Below are 6,439 nucleotides of genomic sequence, written 5' to 3'. Positions count from 1 at the left end.
GACCACTTGTAAAATCAGAAAGGCAGGACCGTTATGTGGCCGTATGGGCACCACAGTACCGCCATAAGACTGCAAGGCAAGTGGCATGTGAAAATTGGAAATTTGTGGTTAGGTCTTACGGAACCAAACTGCTGAGGTCATCGGTTTCTAAGGCTACACACTACTTAATCTAACTTAACTAATCTACGCTATGGAGAACACACACACACGCATGCCCGTGGGAGGAATCGAACCTCTGACGGGGGCAACCGCACGGACCGTGACAGGGCGCCCCTGACCGCGCCGCTACATCCCGCGGCAACCGGCATGTGACCGCAGGTTTCATCGGACTTGTTGCATCGAGGCCAATGATGTACAAAAGGCTTCGACAGAATACCCTTTACCGTCGGAGATGGTTCAAATGACTCTGAGCAGTATGGGACTTAACATCTGATGTCATCAGTCCCCTAGAACTTAGAACTAGTTAAACCTAACTAACCTAAAGACATCACACACATCCATTCCCGAGGCAGGATTCGAACCTGCGGCCGTAGCGGTCGCGCGGTTCCAGACTGAAGCGCCTTGAACCGCTTGGCCACACGGGCCGGCTTACCATCGGAGACTTGGTGTATGTGTACCTCTGAAGCGCCTTCACAGAAGGGAACATTTAGAGCGGTATCGTCAATACGCCACCTAGCCGGTCGAACAGTGGGCCAATGTTCTTTTCACAGATGAGTCCCGATTTAGTCTGTAGAGTGGTTCTCGACGAACTCATGCTGCAGGAACCCGATTTCTGGGCTAAAAATCGCGGAAATAGAGCGAGAGCGAGGAGGATCCCCAACAGTGAGGGCAAGGACTATGCTGACAGCTCGAACACCTCTTCGTGAATCGGCAAAGTTTAACTGCTGTCAGGTATTGTGACGAGATCTTCGGACGTCAAAAAAAATGGCTCTGAGCACAATGGGACTTAACATCTGTGGTCATCAGTCCCCTAGAACTTAGAACTAACTAAACCTAACTAACCTAAGGACACCACACACATCCATGCCCGAGGCAGGATTCGAACCTGCGACCGTAGCAGTCGCGCGGTTCCGGACTGAGCGCCTAGAACCGCTAGACCACCGCGGCCGGCTCTTCGGACGTCATGTGCGGCTGTCACGAGGAGTTGTGGTTCCCGAATTCGTAGTGATGGACGATAATTGTCGACCTCATAGAGCTCGGGTCGTTGATGTCTTGTTGAAAACGGAAGTTACTGGGCACATGACGTGCCTGTTCGCTCTCCCAATTTGAATCCCACCGAAGATGTCAAGGGATGCATTTGGGAGACGGTTTGCATCATGTCATCATTCACCAACCATTCTATAAGATTTGCAAATAGTTCCGCAGGAAGATGGGCATTATTGCCTCAAAATGAGATTGACGATATCATTCACAGTATGCCCCGTCGTTGTCAAGCCTGTATTGCTGCCAGAGGTGGTCACAGCCCATGCTGAGCACATTAGCCAGTTGTCAGAATTTGTGTACATTTCCGTTAAGTTGGAGAAAAACGAAGCACGCTTTCGTCTACAGTTATGCACGTTGCAGTTGCTTCCATTCTGTATTTTTACCACTGTTTCTACTTTACTATCACATGTTAATACTATTTTTAGGCAAAATAAACGGAATCCTGCAAAATTTCCGATTGTTACTTAAATATTCCATACCAGAGTATTTAAATGATTCAAATGGCTCTGAGCACTATGGGACTTGATATCTGAGTTTATCAGTCCCCTAGAACATAGAACTACTCAAACCTAACTAACCTAAGGACATCACACACATCCATGCCCTACGCAGATTTCTAACCAACGACCGTAGCTGCCGCGCGGTTCCAGACTGAAGCGCCTACAACCGCTCGGCCACACCGGCCGGCCCAGAGTATTTAAGCGGAGCAGGCACGGACGGTCGATCATTCTTGCGAAGTTATGCGCTGGAAATGGGGAAATCCATTGAGACAAGTGACTTTGACAAAGGGCAGATTGTTATTAAGCAGAACCTGTGATCAAGTGTCTGGAAAATGGCAAAGCTGGTCGAATTTTCACGAGTGACTGTCTTGAACATCTACGGAAAGAGGTAGAAGGACTGTGAAACCACCACTAGGTGCTGAAAGGTTGGACATCCACGACTATTCACAGAACGTAGGGTTCAGAGGCTTGTCTGCTCTGTAAAGTAGGATGGATGGTGATTTGTGACATCTATGGCGAAAGAGCACAATGCTGGTGAACTCACAAATTTTTCGGAGTACATTGTTTATAATACATTGTTGAAGGTGGTTCCCCGCAGACGTTCACCCCCACGTGCTCACATGTTAACCCAATGACGTCGTCCATTACAATTGCAGAGGGCAGCGGGCCATGTTGACCCAACGACGTCGTCAGTTACGATTGAGCGGGCACGAGAATATCAGGATTCGACCGTAGATCAATATAAACGTTTCGCTTTCCGCAAATGCCGTCATCGAGGTGAACGGTGGCTCAGAACGTGCAGCGCGCCACGGATGCGGGCTGCTGGAAACTGTATTATGCTATGGGATGCATTCTCTTGCGCTTGGGTGGGACCTGTGGCATTAATCGAAGACACTGGAGCAGCTGTGAAACACCTGCATTACTTCATGCTTGATGTCTTCCCCGATGTCGATGTCATCTTTCAGCAGTATAACTGTCCGTGACTCGGCGCCAAAACCGTGCTGCAATGGTTTGAGGATCATTATAGTGAACACACATTCATGTCTCGGGGACGAAATCTGCCTGATAAATATCCTGCGGAACCCATCTGGATCGCTATCAGGTGTCATCACTGCGTACGCAAATCAGCGGCCCGTCATTTACTCGAATTACATGATCTGTGCATACACATCTAACGTCACATACTTCCACAAGTCTATTAAGAACCTATTGGATCCCTGATAGGCAGCATCAGTGATGTATTTCGTTCCAATGTCGGAAAAAACAAGCTATTAAGCAGGTGCTCATAATGTTTTGCCACATCAGTTGAACTGCTGCAATTAATTTTAATATTTGAAACTGTAGCTCGTCATCAAAATATATAAATATGTAAGGAAAAGTCGGGCCTATGATGAAAATGACAACGAAAGTCCATGGATACTCCTCTTGTTTCTAAAACCTGCACCAGAATCACGTCCTCCGCGAGTGTGGCTAAATTAATTAATAATCTATGAGAACTAGTTCATTGTGCAATAACATTAAAGAATCAATTTTTCTAAGCCCCATAACTACCTCCCACTGCGACACATATGTCTTTTCTTTGTTTTTTGTTTGTTTGTTGACTCATCAGTCTCCTGACTTGTTTGATGCGGCCCGGCGCAAATTCCTCACGTGTGCCAACCTCTCCATTTCAGAGTAGACTTTGCAACATACGTCCTCAATTATTTGCTAGTTGTATTGCAATCCCTGTCTGCTTCTACAGTTTTTCTCCTCTGCAGCTCCCTCTAGTACCGTGGAAGTCATTTGCTGATGTCTTAACAGATGTGTTATCATCCTGTCCCTTCTTCTTGTCAGTGTTTCCCAGGCATCCCTTTCCCCTCCGATTCTGTGCAGAACCTCCTCATTCCTTACCCTATCTGTCCCCCTAATCTTCAACATTCGTCTGTAGCTCCACATCTCATATGCTTCGACTCTCTTCTGTTCCGGATTACCCATAGTCCATGTTTCACTACCATACAATGCTGTACTCCAGACGTACATTCTTAGAAATTCCTTCCACAAATTAAGGCGTATGATTGATACTAGTAGACTTCCCTTGGCCAGGAATGCCCTTTATGCCAATGCTAGTCTGATTTTGACGTCCCCCTTGCTCCGTCCATCATTGGTTATTCTGGTGCCTACGTATCAGAATTCCTTAACTTCATCGACTCTGTAACCATCAATCCCGACGTTAAGTTTATCACTGTTCCCACGTCTGCAACGCATAACTTTGAAAATTGGCTTAAAGATACCTACTACCTTCCGCTGTGATGGTCCAAAAGTGTGGCGCCGTGCAAAGTTACCCTCAGTCTCGTCGACGCTTCATCAGCATGGTGTCAACAAATGCGAAATAAAAGCGACAACTCAGAAGTTCATGTAGGTTGTAATGTGGCTTAATTATGTCACAGCGACACCAGATTTGATCAAATTTCTGAATAGAGTCGTGGACTTTTCACAAACCTTGTTTTGACGCCTCTGCGGTGGAGATCAGAACCCCGACACCCAGAGTTGAAATCACGCAGTTTTGTAATGAATGATAAGTAACTGAAACCCTTAGCTGCTAACGGGTGGGGACAGCTGTAAATGTGTGCCCCGACCGGGACCCGAACCTGTTAAGACATCAGGAAATGAATTCGATGGTACTAGAGGAAGCTGTAGTTTAATAATGAGTTGCGAAGAAAACATTTCAGACACACCACTGCTCAGAAATGACCTCAGGGTGTGACATAAAGGGCATCAGTGAAACCATCCCACCTCTCACATTTAACTTTCGAAAACGCGAGTTCGCCGTATGTTGAGTAACAGAACTTACTAAACGTGCTTTGACAGTTCTAACAACTTTCGGACGATTCAACCGTTCTCCATGGATGTCGTGACCAACAATCTCATTCAACGTCACCGCAACCTTTAGGTGTGCAGTGAGACCGCACAGAGTGGAAACAGTAAGGACCATTCAAGACCACAGGACGAAGTCTGAACGCGATTCGAGGCATTAAAGGGTGCTCATGTTTTTTCTGCCCTCCTATTTCGCACCCTGCTGTGGCGTGATCACAGTGGAGTGTAACATTGTACCATGCGTCAATAAAGGGGCAAAGGCGTCCTCTACGCACCCTCCCCCCCTTCCCGAGATCGAAGACACCCCAGCTGCCTCCTACTCATCACCTTTGTTGAGCGCCTTAAAATGTACCATCATAGACAGAAATCCTGACTGGAGTCCTAGGCATTTGCAGACATGCTAGCTACTGCTTTTGCGCCTGTTGGACGGCTATCATCGGTGGAGGGGTACTAAAGGGCATGTCTGTCTGCGAGCGCCTAGTATATAACGCTCCGTCCGAACAGGCCATGAAGGTTCAACGGTACCGACCGGCCACCGTGTCATCCTCGGCACACGGGCATCACTGGATGCGGCCGATATGCATGGGCATGTGGTCAGCACACCGCTCTCCCGTTATCAGTTTTCGTGAACGGAGCCGCTACTTCTCAATCAAGTAGCTTCTCAGTTTGCCTCACAAGGGCTGAGTTCACCCCGCTTGCCAACAGCACTGGGCAGACCGGATGGTCACCCATTCAACTGCTAGACCAGCCCGACAGCGCTTAACTTCGGTGATCTGATGGGAATGGGTATTACCACTGCGGTAAGGCCGTTGGCCGGCCTAGTACATGGTCACAGTTTATTTCTGTTTCGGTGGCACCAAGGGCGTTGACGAACCTGGAGGATCTTAGAATGATCCTTTCCTCTTATATTGTAGCATGGGTCAATGTCGCACCCCTGTGTTGTCATGCGACTGGAGGGCGCGAAGCAGAAGGGCTGAAGAAGCATAAACACATTTTGCTGTTTCGGATCGTGCTCATATTTCGTCGAATGGCCTTGAATGGTTGCTAGTTGTTCGAACCTGTACATCAGAGCGAAAACGGCAGTAGCATTGCGATCCAAGCGGGTGGGATAACATTAATTGGGGTTGCTGGCTCACAATGTTCTTAGTGAATGGTTGAATAGTGTGCGGAGAGTCAGCAGTGTCAAAGATTGTTACGATTGTCGTCCGATTGCTCACCAAACTACGATCTCTGTTTTCGACCGCGAAACATGTGGGCACCAACGCCTCTACGGAAGCGCTGGTTTCTGTGGCGACCTTTATGCCACCTTCTGAGGCCATTTCCTGTCAACTGTGAGCACCATTGTGCCTGAAATGTTTTCCTTGGTCACCCATAAGAAAACTGCTTGACGTGAATGCTGAGAACTGCACTTTTGACCTCCATACGTCCTGCATAGGCGTCAAAGCAAGAGTTAAATGTGTAACGTTCATAGTGGCATCCTGCATAATTGTGGTAAGATTTTGTGTCACTGTGACATCATTAAGCCACCTTACACGGACTTGAACTTCTGAACTGTGACTTTATTTCGTATGTGTCTTCATCCTGCTGTATGAAACCTTACTGAGTCCGAGGGTGACATCAGAGGACTCCGTGCTTCCGTACCATTTCAGAGGATGATGGTAAGCACCTTTGAACCAAATTTCAAACTTAGGCGTCGTAATGAAAGAAAATTATGGGATTTCGAAGGATTGTGACTTTAAATGTGTTGTCTAATGTAGATAAGGGTGTGACATATGGAGGTATGGATCTATATGGAGAGAGGACTCGGACAGCGTAAGTGGTAAGGCGAGTGCTGGCGATAAGTGGTAAATGGAAGTCCAGGTCCTCACTGGGCATATATTTTC

General features: G+C 47.4%; 1 pseudogene; it reads right to left on the bottom strand.

The window, feature by feature from the left end:
- Positions 1-5,252: 5,252 nt before the first annotated feature.
- On the bottom strand, positions 5,253-5,370 carry LOC124596830 (annotated as a pseudogene).
- Positions 5,371-6,439: the final 1,069 nt, after the last annotated feature.

The sequence above is a fragment of the Schistocerca americana genome, chromosome 2 (genome assembly GCF_021461395.2).
Source record: "Schistocerca americana isolate TAMUIC-IGC-003095 chromosome 2, iqSchAmer2.1, whole genome shotgun sequence".
NCBI lineage: Eukaryota > Metazoa > Arthropoda > Insecta > Orthoptera > Acrididae > Schistocerca > Schistocerca americana.
Note: the sequence above shows the minus strand (reverse complement) of the source record. Positions and strands in the feature narration are given on the sequence as shown.